The sequence below is a fragment of the Ascaphus truei genome, chromosome 7, assembly GCF_040206685.1.
Source record: "Ascaphus truei isolate aAscTru1 chromosome 7, aAscTru1.hap1, whole genome shotgun sequence".
Classification (NCBI taxonomy): Eukaryota; Metazoa; Chordata; class Amphibia; order Anura; family Ascaphidae; genus Ascaphus; species Ascaphus truei.
Genome location: NC_134489.1, coordinates 112,678,998 through 112,694,936, shown reverse-complemented (window position 1 = coordinate 112,694,936; position 15,939 = coordinate 112,678,998). Strand labels below are relative to the sequence as shown.

Here is a 15,939-nt window from a genome sequence, read left to right as displayed (position 1 = left end):
ACATGTTCCAGGCTGTGATAGCCGTCACTGCACAAACATACACATCCCATGTTCCAGGCTGTGATAGCCGTCACTGCACAAACATACACATCCCATGTACATGTTCCAGGCTGTGATAGCCGTCACTGCACAAACATACACATCCCATGTACATGTCCCAGGCTGTGATAGCCGTCACTGCACAAACATACACATCCCATGTACATGTTCCAGGCTATGATAGCCGTCACTGCACAAACATACACATCCCATGTTCCAGGCGGTGATAGCCGTCACTGCACAAACATACACATCCCATGTACCTGTTCCAGGCTGTGATAGCCATCACTGCACAGACATACACAACCCATGTACATGTTCGAGGCTGTGATAGCCGTCACTGCACAAACATACACATCCCATGTACATGTTCCAGGCTGTGATAGCCGTCCCTGCACAAACATACACATCCCATGTACCTGTTCCAGGCTGTGATAGCCGTCACTGCACAAACATACACATCCCATGTACATGTTCCAGGCTATGATAGCCGTCACTGCACAAACATACACATCCCATGTTCCAGGCGGTGATAGCCGTCACTGCACAAACATACACATCCCATGTACCTGTTCCAGGCTGTGATAGCCATCACTGCACATACATACACATCCCATGTACATGTTCCAGGCTGTGATAGCCGTCACTGCACAAACATACACATCCCGTGTTCCTGTTCCAGGCTGTGATAGCCGTCACTGCACAAACATACACATACCATGTACATGTTCCAGGCTGTGATAGCCGTCACTGCACAGACATACACATCCCATGTACCTGTTCCAGGCTGTGATAGCCGTCACTGCACAAACATACACATCCCATGTACATGTTCCTGGCTGTGATAGCCGTCATTGCACAAACATACACATCCCATGTACATGTTCCAGGCTGTGATAGCCGTCACTGCACAAACATACACATCCCATGTACATGTTCCAGGCTGTGATAGCCGTCACTGCACTAACATACACATCCCATGTACATGTTCCAGGCTGTGATAGCCGTCACTGCACAAACATACACATCCCATGTACCTGTTCCAGGCTGTGATAGCCGTCACTGCACAAACATACACATCCCATGTACATGTTCCAGGCTGTGATAGCCGTCACTGCACAAACATACACATCCCATGTACCTGTTCCAGGCTGTGATAGCCATCACTGCACAGACATACACATCCCATGTACATGTTCCAGGCTGTGATAGCCGTCACTGCACAAACATACACATCCCATGTACCTGTTCCAGGCTGTGATAGCCGTCACTGCACAAACATACACATCCCATGTACATGTTCCAGGCTGTGATAGCCGTCACTGCACAAACATACACATCCCATGTACCTGTTCCAGGCTGTGATAGCCGTCACTGCACAAACATACACATCCCATGTACCTGTTCCAGGCTGTGATAGCCGTCACTGCACAAACATACACATCCCATGTACATGTCCCAGGCTGTGATAGCCGTCACTGCACAAACATACACATCCCATGTACATGTTCCAGGCTATGATAGCCGTCACTGCACAAACATACACATCCCATGTTCCTGGCGGTGATAGCCGTCACTGCACAAACATACACATCCCATGTTCCAGGCGGTGATAGCCGTCACTGCACAAACATACACATCCCATGTTCCAGGCAGTGATAGCCGTCACTGCACAAACATACACATCCCATGTACATGTTCCAGGCTGTGATAGCCGTCACTGCACAAACATACACATCCCATGTTCCAGGCTGTGATAGCCGTCACTGCACAAACATACACATCCCATGTACATGTTCCAGGCTGTGATAGCCGTCACTGCACAAACATACACATCCCATGTACATGTCCCAGGCTGTGATAGCCGTTACTGCACAAACATACACATCCCATGTACATGTTCCAGGCTATGATAGCCGTCACTGCACAAACATACACATCCCATGTTCCAGGCGGTGATAGCCGTCACTGCACAAACATACACATCCCATGTACCTGTTCCAGGCTGTGATAGCCATCACTGCACAGACATACACATCCCATGTACATGTTCGAGGCTGTGATAGCCGTCACTGCACAAACATACACATCCCATGTACATGTTCCAGGCTGTGATAGCCGTCACTGCACAAACATACACATCCCATGTACCTGTTCCAGGCTGTGATAGCCGTCACTGCACAAACATACACATCCCATGTACATGTTCCAGGCTATGATAGCCATCACTGCACAAACATACACATCCCATGTTCCAGGCGGTGATAGCCGTCACTGCACAAACATACACATCCCATGTACCTGTTCCAGGCTGTGATAGCCATCACTGCACAGACATACACATCCCATGTACCTGTTCCAGGCTGTGATAGCCATCACTGCACAAACATACACATCCCATGTACATGTTCCAGGCTGTGATAGCCGTCACTGCACAAACATACACATCCCATGTACATGTTCCAGGCTGTGATAGCCGTCACTGCACAAACATACACATCCCATGTACATGTTCCAGGCTGTGATAGCCGTCACTGCACAAACATACACATCCCATGTACATGTTCCAGGCTGTGATAGCCGTCACTGCACAAACATACACATCCCATGTACCTGTTCCAGGCTGTGATAGCCGTCACTGCACAAACATACACATCCCATGTACATGTTCCAGGCTGTGATAGCCGTCACTGCACAAACATACACATCCCATGTACCTGTTCCAGGCTGTGATAGCCATCACTGCACATACATACACATCCCATGTACATGTTCCAGGCTGTGATAGCCGTCACTGCACAAACATACACATCCCATGTACCTGTTCCAGGCTGTGATAGCCGTCACTGCACAAACATACACATCCCATGTACATGTTCCAGGCTGTGATAGCCGTCACTGCACAAACATACACATCCCATGTACCTGTTCCAGGCTGTGATAGCCGTCACTGCACAAACATACACATCCCATGTACCTGTTCCAGGCTGTGATAGCCGTCACTGCACAAACATACACATCCCATGTACCTGTTCCAGGCTGTGATAGCCGTCACTGCACAAACATACACATCCCATGTTCCAGGCTGTGATAGCCGTCACTGCACAAACATACACATCCCATGTTCCAGGCTGTGATAGCCGTCACTGCACAAACATACACATCCCATGTACATCTTCCAGGCTGTGATAGCCGTCACTGCACAAACATACACATCCCATGTTCCTGTTCCAGGCTGTGATAGCCGTCACTGCACAAACATACACATCCCATGTTCCAGGCTGTGATAGCCGTCACTGCACAAACATACACATCCCATGTACCTGTTCCAGGCTGTGATAGCCGTCACTGCACAAACATACACATCCCATGTACATCTTCCAGGCTGTGATAGCCGTCACTGCACAAACATACACATCCCATGTACATGTTCCAGGCTGTGATAGCCGTCACTGCACAAACATACACATCCCATGTACATGTTCCAGGCTGTGATAGCCGTCACTGCACAAACATACACATCCCAGGTACCTGTTCCAGGCTGTGATAGCCGTCACTGCACAAACATACACATCCCATGTACCTGTTCCAGGCTGTGATAGCCGTCACTGCACAAACATACACATCCCATGTTCCAGGCTGTGATAGCCATCACTGCACAAACATACACATCCCATGTACATGTTCCAGGCTGTGATAGCCGTCACTGCACAAACATACACATCCCATGTACCTGTTCCAGGCTGTGATAGCCGTCACTGCACAAACATACACATCCCATGTACATGTTCCAGGCTGTGATAGCCATCACTGCACAAACATACACATCCCATGTACATGTTCCAGGCTGTGATAGCCGTCACTGCACAAACATACACATCCCATGTTCCAGGCTGTGATAGCCGTCACTGCACAAACATACACATCCCATGTTCCTGTTCCAGGCTGTGATAGCCATCACTGCACAAACATACACATCCCATGTACCTGTTCCAGGCTGTGATAGCCGTCACTGCACAAACATACACATCCCATGTACATGTTCCAGGCTGTGATAGCCGTCACTGCACAAACATACACATCCCATGTACATGTTCCAGGCGGTGATAGCCATCACTGCACAAACATACACATCCCATGTACATGTTCCAGGCTGTGATAGCCGTCACTGCACAAACATACACATCCCATGTACATGTTCCAGGCTGGGATAGCCGTCACTGCACATACATACACATCCCATGTACATGTTCCAGGCTGTGATAGCCGTCACTGCACAAACATACACATCCCATGTACATGTTCCAGGCTGTGATAGCCGTCACTGCACAAACATACACATCCCATGTACATGTTCCAGGCTGTGATAGCCGGCACTGCACAAACATACACATCCCATGTACATGTTCCAGGCTGTGATAGCCGTCACTGCACAAACATACACATCCCATGTACATGTTCCAGGCTGTGATAGCCGTCACTGCACAAACATACACATCCCATGTACATGTTCCAGGCTGTGATAGCCGTCACTGCACAAACATACACATCCCATGTACATGTTCCAGGCTGTGATAGCCGTCACTACACAAACATACACATCCCATGTACATGTTCCAGGCTGTGATAGCCGTCACTGCACAAACATACACATCCCATGTACATGTTCCAGGCTGTAATAGCCGTCACTGCACAAACATACACATCCCATGTACCTGTTCCAGGCTGTGATAGCCGTCACTGCACAAACATACACATCCCATGTACATGTTCCAGGCTGTGATAGCCGTCACTGCACAAACATACACATCCCATGTACCTGTTCCAGGCTGTGATAGCCATCACTGCACATACATACACATCCCATGTACATGTTCCAGGCTGTGATAGCCGTCACTGCACAAACATACACATCCCATGTACCTGTTCCAGGCTGTGATAGCCGTCACTGCACAAACATACACATCCCATGTACATGTTCCAGGCTGTGATAGCCGTCACTGCACAAACATACACATCCCATGTACCTGTTCCAGGCTGTGATAGCCGTCACTGCACAAACATACACATCCCATGTACCTGTTCCAGGCTGTGATAGCCGTCACTGCACAAACATACACATCCCATGTACATGTTCCAGGCTGTGATAGCCGTCACTGCACAAACATACACATCCCATGTACCTGTTCCAGGCTGTGATAGCCGTCAATGCACAGACATACACATCCCATGTACCTGTTCCAGGCTGTGATAGCCGTCACTGCACAAACATACACATCCCATGTTCCAGACTGTGATAGCCGTCACTGCACAAACATACACATCCCATGTTCCAGGCTGTGATAGCCGTCACTGCACAAACATACACATCCCATGTACATCTTCCAGGCTGTGATAGCCGTCACTGCACAAACATACACATCCCATGTTCCAGGCTGTGATAGCCGTCACTGCACAAACATACACATCCCATGTTCCTGTTCCAGGCTGTGATAGCCATCACTGCACAAACATACACATCCCATGTACCTTTTCCAGGCTATGATAGCCGTCACTGCACAAACATACACATCCCATGTACATGTTCCAGGCTGTGATAGCCGTCACTGCACAAACATACACATCCCATGTACATGTTCCAGGCGGTGATAGCCGTCACTGCACAAACATACACATCCCATGTACATGTTCCAGGCTGTGATAGCCGTCACTGCACAAACATACACATCCCATGTACATGTTCCAGGCTGTGATAGCCGTCACTGCACAAACATACACATCCCATGTACATGTTCCAGGCTGTGATAGCCGTCACTGCACAAACATACACATCCCATGTACATGTTCCAGGCTGTGATAGCCGTCACTACACAAACATACACATCCCATGTACATGTTCCAGGCTGTGATAGCCGTCACTGCACAAACATACACATCCCATGTACATGTTCCAGGCTGTGATAGCCGTCACTGCACAAACATACACATCCCATGTACCTGTTCCAGGCTGTGATAGCCGTCACTGCACAAACATACACATCCCATGTTCCAGACTGTGATAGCCGTCACTGCACAAACATACACATCCCATGTTCCAGGCTGTGATAGCCGTCACTGCACAAACATACACATCCCATGTACATCTTCCAGGCTGTGATAGCCGTCACTGCACAAACATACACATCCCATGTTCCAGGCTGTGATAGCCGTCACTGCACAAACATACACATCCCATGTTCCTGTTCCAGGCTGTGATAGCCATCACTGCACAAACATACACATCCCATGTACCTTTTCCAGGCTATGATAGCCGTCACTGCACAAACATACACATCCCATGTACATGTTCCAGGCTGTGATAGCCGTCACTGCACAAACATACACATCCCATGTACATGTTCCAGGCGGTGATAGCCGTCACTGCACAAACATACACATCCCATGTACATGTTCCAGGCTGTGATAGCCGTCACTGCACAAACATACACATCCCATGTACATGTTCCAGGCTGTGATAGCCGTCACTGCACAAACATACACATCCCATGTACATGTTCCAGGCTGTGATAGCCGTCACTGCACAAACATACACATCCCATGTACATGTTCCAGGCTGTGATAGCCGTCACTACACAAACATACACATCCCATGTACATGTTCCAGGCTGTGATAGCCGTCACTGCACAAACATACACATCCCATGTACATGTTCCAGGCTGTGATAGCCGTCACTGCACAAACATACACATCCCATGTACCTGTTCCAGGCTGTGATAGCCGTCACTGCACAAACATACACATCCCATGTACATGTTCCAGGCTGTGATAGCCGTCACTGCACAAACATACACATCCCATGTACCTGTTCCAGGCTGTGATAGCCATCACTGCACATACATACACATCCCATGTACATGTTCCAGGCTGTGATAGCCGTCACTGCACAAACATACACATCCCATGTACCTGTTCCAGGCTGTGATAGCCGTCACTGCACAAACATACACATCCCATGTACATGTTCCAGGCTGTGATAGCCGTCACTGCACAAACATACACATCCCATGTACCTGTTCCAGGCTGTGATAGCCGTCACTGCACAAACATACACATCCCATGTACCTGTTCCAGGCTGTGATAGCCGTCACTGCACAAACATACACATCCCATGTACATGTTCCAGGCTGTGATAGCCGTCACTGCACAAACATACACATCCCATGTACCTGTTCCAGGCTGTGATAGCCGTCAATGCACAAACATACACATCCCATGTACCTGTTCCAGGCTGTGATAGCCGTCACTGCACAAACATACACATCCCATGTTCCAGACTGTGATAGCCGTCACTGCACAAACATACACATCCCATGTTCCAGGCTGTGATAGCCGTCACTGCACAAACATACACATCCCATGTACATCTTCCAGGCTGTGATAGCCGTCACTGCACAAACATACACATCCCATGTTCCAGGCTGTGATAGCCGTCACTGCACAAACATACACATCCCATGTTCCTGTTCCAGGCTGTGATAGCCATCACTGCACAAACATACACATCCCATGTACCTGTTCCAGGCTGTGATAGCCGTCACTGCACAAACATACACATCCCATGTACATGTTCCAGGCTGTGATAGCCGTCACTGCACAAACATACACATCCCATGTACATGTTCCAGGCGGTGATAGCCGTCACTGCACAAACATACACATCCCATGTACATGTTCCAGGCTGTGATAGCCGTCACTGCACAAACATACACATCCCATGTACATGTTCCAGGCTGGGATAGCCGTCACTGCACATACATACACATCCCATGTACATGTTCCAGGCTGTGATAGCCATCACTGCACAAACATACACATCCCATGTACATGTTCCAGGCTGTGATAGCCGTCACTGCACAAACATACACATCCCATGTACATGTCCCAGGCTGTGATAGCCGTCACTGCACAAACATACACATCCCATGTACATGTTCCAGGCTATGATAGCCGTCACTGCACAAACATACACATCCCATGTTCCAGGCGGTGATAGCCGTCACTGCACAAACATACACATCCCATGTTCCAGGCGGTGATAGCCGTCACTGCACAAACATACACATCCCATGTTCCAGGCAGTGATAGCCGTCACTGCACAAACATACACATCCCATGTACATGTTCCAGGCTGTGATAGCCGTCACTGCACAAACATACACATCCCATGTTCCAGGCTGTGATAGCCGTCACTGCACAAACATACACATCCCATGTACATGTTCCAAGCTGTGATAGCCGTCACTGCACAAACATACACATCCCATGTACATGTCCCAGGCTGTGATAGCCGTTACTGCACAAACATACACATCCCATGTACATGTTCCAGGCTATGATAGCCGTCACTGCACAAACATACACATCCCATGTTCCAGGCGGTGATAGCCGTCACTGCACAAACATACACATCCCATGTACCTGTTCCAGGCTGTGATAGCCATCACTGCACAGACATACACATCCCATGTACATGTTCGAGGCTGTGATAGCCGTCACTGCACAAACATACACATCCCATGTACATGTTCCAGGCTGTGATAGCCGTCACTGCACAAACATACACATCCCATGTACCTGTTCCAGGCTGTGATAGCCGTCACTGCACAAACATACACATCCCATGTACATGTTCCAGGCTATGATAGCCATCACTGCACAAACATACACATCCCATGTTCCAGGCGGTGATAGCCGTCACTGCACAAACATACACATCCCATGTACCTGTTCCAGGCTGTGATAGCCATCACTGCACAGACATACACATCCCATGTACATGTTCCAGGCTGTGATAGCCGTCACTGCACAAACATACACATCCCGTGTTCCTGTTCCAGGCTGTGATAGCCGTCACTGCACAAACATACACATACCATGTACATGTTCCAGGCTGTGATAGCCGTCACTGCACAGACATACACATCCCATGTACCTGTTCCAGGCTGTGATAGCCATCACTGCACAAACATACACATCCCATGTACATGTTCCAGGCTGTGATAGCCGTCACTGCACAAACATACACATCCCATGTACATGTTCCAGGCTGTGATAGCCGTCACTGCACAAACATACACATCCCATGTACATGTTCCAGGCTGTGATAGCCGTCACTGCACAAACATACACATCCCATGTACATGTTCCAGGCTGTGATAGCCGTCACTGCACAAACATACACATCCCATGTACCTGTTCCAGGCTGTGATAGCCGTCACTGCACAAACATACACATCCCATGTACATGTTCCAGGCTGTGATAGCCGTCACTGCACAAACATACACATCCCATGTACCTGTTCCAGGCTGTGATAGCCATCACTGCACATACATACACATCCCATGTACATGTTCCAGGCTGTGATAGCCGTCACTGCACAAACATACACATCCCATGTACCTGTTCCAGGCTGTGATAGCCGTCACTGCACAAACATACACATCCCATGTACATGTTCCAGGCTGTGATAGCCGTCACTGCACAAACATACACATCCCATGTACCTGTTCCAGGCTGTGATAGCCGTCACTGCACAAACATACACATCCCATGTACCTGTTCCAGGCTGTGATAGCCGTCACTGCACAAACATACACATCCCATGTACATGTTCCAGGCTGTGATAGCCGTCACTGCACAAACATACACATCCCATGTACCTGTTCCAGGCTGTGATAGCCGTCACTGCACAAACATACACATCCCATGTACCTGTTCCAGGCTGTGATAGCCGTCACTGCACAAACATACACATCCCATGTTCCAGGCTGTGATAGCCGTCACTGCACAAACATACACATCCCATGTTCCAGGCTGTGATAGCCGTCACTGCACAAACATACACATCCCATGTACATCTTCCAGGCTGTGATAGCCGTCACTGCACAAACATACACATCCCATGTTCCTGTTCCAGGCTGTGATAGCCGTCACTGCACAAACATACACATCCCATGTTCCAGGCTGTGATAGCCGTCACTGCACAAACATACACATCCCATGTACCTGTTCCAGGCTGTGATAGCCGTCACTGCACAAACATACACATCCCATGTACATCTTCCAGGCTGTGATAGCCGTCACTGCACAAACATACACATCCCATGTACATGTTCCAGGCTGTGATAGCCGTCACTGCACAAACATACACATCCCATGTACATGTTCCAGGCTGTGATAGCCGTCACTGCACAAACATACACATCCCAGGTACCTGTTCCAGGCTGTGATAGCCGTCACTGCACAAACATACACATCCCATGTACCTGTTCCAGGCTGTGATAGCCGTCACTGCACAAACATACACATCCCATGTTCCAGGCTGTGATAGCCATCACTGCACAAACATACACATCCCATGTACATGTTCCAGGCTGTGATAGCCGTCACTGCACAAACATACACATCCCATGTACCTGTTCCAGGCTGTGATAGCCGTCACTGCACAAACATACACATCCCATGTACATGTTCCAGGCTGTGATAGCCATCACTGCACAAACATACACATCCCATGTACATGTTCCAGGCTGTGATAGCCGTCACTGCACAAACATACACATCCCATGTTCCAGGCTGTGATAGCCGTCACTGCACAAACATACACATCCCATGTTCCTGTTCCAGGCTGTGATAGCCATCACTGCACAAACATACACATCCCATGTACCTGTTCCAGGCTGTGATAGCCGTCACTGCACAAACATACACATCCCATGTACATGTTCCAGGCTGTGATAGCCGTCACTGCACAAACATACACATCCCATGTACATGTTCCAGGCGGTGATAGCCGTCACTGCACAAACATACACATCCCATGTACATGTTCCAGGCTGTGATAGCCGTCACTGCACAAACATACACATCCCATGTACATGTTCCAGGCTGGGATAGCCGTCACTGCACATACATACACATCCCATGTACATGTTCCAGGCTGTGATAGCCGTCACTGCACAAACATACACATCCCATGTACATGTTCCAGGCTGTGATAGCCGTCACTGCACAAACATACACATCCCATGTACATGTTCCAGGCTGTGATAGCCGGCACTGCACAAACATACACATCCCATGTACATGTTCCAGGCTGTGATAGCCGTCACTGCACAAACATACACATCCCATGTACATGTTCCAGGCTGTGATAGCCGTCACTGCACAAACATACACATCCCATGTACATGTTCCAGGCTGTGATAGCCGTCACTGCACAAACATACACATCCCATGTACATGTTCCAGGCTGTGATAGCCGTCACTACACAAACATACACATCCCATGTACATGTTCCAGGCTGTGATAGCCGTCACTGCACAAACATACACATCCCATGTACATGTTCCAGGCTGTGATAGCCGTCACTGCACAAACATACACATCCCATGTACCTGTTCCAGGCTGTGATAGCCGTCACTGCACAAACATACACATCCCATGTACATGTTCCAGGCTGTGATAGCCGTCACTGCACAAACATACACATCCCATGTACCTGTTCCAGGCTGTGATAGCCATCACTGCACATACATACACATCCCATGTACATGTTCCAGGCTGTGATAGCCGTCACTGCACAAACATACACATCCCATGTACCTGTTCCAGGCTGTGATAGCCGTCACTGCACAAACATACACATCCCATGTACATGTTCCAGGCTGTGATAGCCGTCACTGCACAAACATACACATCCCATGTACCTGTTCCAGGCTGTGATAGCCGTCACTGCACAAACATACACATCCCATGTACCTGTTCCAGGCTGTGATAGCCGTCACTGCACAAACATACACATCCCATGTACATGTTCCAGGCTGTGATAGCCGTCACTGCACAAACATACACATCCCATGTACCTGTTCCAGGCTGTGATAGCCGTCAATGCACAAACATACACATCCCATGTACCTGTTCCAGGCTGTGATAGCCGTCACTGCACAAACATACACATCCCATGTTCCAGACTGTGATAGCCGTCACTGCACAAACATACACATCCCATGTTCCAGGCTGTGATAGCCGTCACTGCACAAACATACACATCCCATGTACATCTTCCAGGCTGTGATAGCCGTCACTGCACAAACATACACATCCCATGTTCCAGGCTGTGATAGCCGTCACTGCACAAACATACACATCCCATGTTCCTGTTCCAGGCTGTGATAGCCATCACTGCACAAACATACACATCCCATGTACCTGTTCCAGGCTGTGATAGCCGTCACTGCACAAACATACACATCCCATGTACATGTTCCAGGCTGTGATAGCCGTCACTGCACAAACATACACATCCCATGTACATGTTCCAGGCGGTGATAGCCGTCACTGCACAAACATACACATCCCATGTACATGTTCCAGGCTGTGATAGCCGTCACTGCACAAACATACACATCCCATGTACATGTTCCAGGCTGGGATAGCCGTCACTGCACATACATACACATCCCATGTACATGTTCCAGGCTGTGATAGCCGTCACTGCACAAACATACACATCCCATGTACATGTTCCAGGCTGTGATAGCCGTCACTGCACAAACATACACATCCCATGTACATGTTCCAAGCTGTGATAGCCGGCACTGCACAAACATACACATCCCATGTACATGTTCCAGGCTGTGATAGCCGTCACTGCACAAACATACACATCCCATGTACATGTTCCAGGCTGTGATAGCCGTCACTGCACAAACATACACATCCCATGTACATGTTCCAGGCTGTGATAGCCGTCACTGCACAAACATACACATCCCATGTACATGTTCCAGGCTGTGATAGCCGTCACTACACAAACATACACATCCCATGTACATGTTCCAGGCTGTGATAGCCGTCACTGCACAAACATACACATCCCATGTACATGTTCCAGGCTGTGATAGCCGTCACTGCACAAACATACACATCCCATGTACCTGTTCCAGGCTGTGATAGCCGTCACTGCACAAACATACACATCCCATGTACATGTTCCAGGCTGTGATAGCCGTCACTGCACAAACATACACATCCCATGTACCTGTTCCAGGCTGTGATAGCCATCACTGCACATACATACACATCCCATGTACCTGTTCCAGGCTGTGATAGCCGTCACTGCACAAACATACACATCCCATGTACATGTTCCAGGCTGTGATAGCCGTCACTGCACAAACATACACATCCCATGTACCTGTTCCAGGCTGTGATAGCCGTCACTGCACAAACATACACATCCCATGTACCTGTTCCAGGCTGTGATAGCCGTCACTGCACAAACATACACATCCCATGTACATGTTCCAGGCTGTGATAGCCGTCACTGCACAAACATACACATCCCATGTACCTGTTCCAGGCTGTGATAGCCGTCAATGCACAAACATACACATCCCATGTACCTGTTCCAGGCTGTGATAGCCATCACTGCACAAACATACACATCCCATGTTCCAGACTGTGATAGCCGTCACTGCACAAACATACACATCCCATGTTCCAGGCTGTGATAGCCGTCACTGCACAAACATACACATCCCATGTTCCTGTTCCAGGCTGTGATAGCCGTCACTGCACAAACATACACATCCCATGTTCCAGGCTGTGATAGCCGTCACTGCACAAACATACACATCCCATGTACCTGTTCCAGGCTGTGATAGCCGTCACTGCACAAACATACACATCCCATGTACATCTTCCAGGCTGTGATAGCCGTCACTGCACAAACATACACATCCCATGTACATGTTCCAGGCTGTGATAGCCGTCACTGCACAAACATACACATCCCATGTACCTGTTCCAGGCTGTGATAGCCGTCACTGCACAAACATACACATCCCATGTACATGTTCCAGGCTGTGATAGCCATCACTGCACAAACATACACATCCCATGTACATGTTCCAGGCTGTGATAGCCGTCACTGCACAAACATACACATCCCATGTTCCAGGCTGTGATAGCCGTCACTGCACAAACATACACATCCCATGTTCCTGTTCCAGGCTGTGATAGCCATCACTGCACAAACATACACATCCCATGTACCTGTTCCAGGCTGTGATAGCCGTCACTGCACAAACATACACATCCCATGTACATGTTCCAGGCTGTGATAGCCGTCACTGCACAAACATACACATCCCATGTACATGTTCCAGGCGGTGATAGCGGTCACTGCACAAACATACACATCCCATGTACATGTTCCAGGCTGTGATAGCCGTCACTGCACAAACATACACATCCCATGTACATGTTCCAGGCTGGGATAGCCGTCAATGCACATACATACACATCCCATGTACTTGTTCCAGGCTGTGATAGCCGTCACTGCACAAACATACACATCCCATGTACATGTTCCAGGCTGTGATAGCCGGCACTGCACAAACATACACATCCCATGTACATGTTCCAGGCTGTGATAGCCGGCACTGCACAAACATACACATCCCATGTACATGTTCCAGGCTGTGATAGCCGTCACTGCACAAACATACACATCCCATGTACATGTTCCAGGCTGTGATAGCCATCACTGCACAAACATACACATCCCATGTACATGTTCCAGGCTGTGATAGCCATCACTGCACAGACATACACATCCCATGTACATGTTCCAGGCTGTGATAGCCGTCACTGCACAAACATACACATCCCATGTACATGTTCCAGGCTGTGATAGCCGTCACTGCACAAACATACACATCCCATGTTCCAGGCTGTGATAGCCGTCACTGTACACACATACACATCCCATGTACATGTTCCAGGCTGTGATAGCCGTCACTGCACAAACATACACATCCCATGTACATGTTCCAGGCTGTGATAGCCGTCACTGCACAAACATACACATCCCATGTACCTGTTCCAGGCTGTGATAGCCGTCACTGCACAAACATACACATCCCATGTTCCAGGCTGTGATAGCCATCACTGCACAAACATACACATCCCATGTACATGTTCCAGGCTGTGATAGCCGTCACTGCACAAACATACACATCCCATGTACATGTTCCAGGCTGTGATAGCCGTCACTGCACATACATACACATCCCATGTACATGTTACAGGCTGTGATAGGCGTCACTGCACAAACATACACATCCCATGTACCTGTTCCAGGCTGTGATAGCCATCACTGCACAAACATACACATCCCATGTACCTGTTGTTGTATCGTGCATGGAGCTTTCAGAGCACAGGGGTGCTTCTTCACATGACAAGAGTGTTGTTTATAGAACAGAAGCTTTTTCATAGGTCCAGTAAAAGGCATCACAACCAGAGGCGGATTTGAAGATCCGCCACCTCTCTACGCGCTTGCCTTTGGCGGCCGCCTCCTTGCTGCCGCTCTCCTTACGAATCACAGGGTCAAATTACGCTGCGGACGTCACCAACGTGATATCACACAGCGTCTCGGTGCCATGGGAACGTGCTGTCATTTGACGCGATTTAGAATGGGAAGGACAGCGGCAGCAAGGAGGCGGGCGCCACAAGCAAGCGCCTTCCCATCAGGCCTGATAGGTCAGAGAGCGCGGCATCGGTATATGGGGGCGGACATTTTTGCCGCCCGGGCCTAATGGGAAATCCGCCACTGATCATAACCTACAAAACCCGAGCCAGCGGCGGGTAAAAGACGCGCGCTACGTTCCAGGACGAAACACTCCACGGGCTGTTTTCTAATGCGCCGCCATTTACAAAATAAATGGGGAAAAAAACAGTTTCAATGTGGGTTTGTGTGTTTCCTGAAGCAGTTCTGCCGTTCTGGGCCCAGATCCAAGCCCCGGTATTGGAAGATGAGACATCATTGGGCTA

At 48.9% G+C, this 15,939-nt stretch overlaps 1 protein-coding gene across 1 annotated transcript in view; it reads left to right on the top strand.

Moving 5' to 3' along the window:
• The window catches only part of CFAP221 (cilia and flagella associated protein 221), a 47,155-nt gene that overhangs the window by 11,094 nt on the left and 20,122 nt on the right, over positions 1–15,939 (top strand). The gene's annotated exons all lie outside the window — the stretch shown is intronic.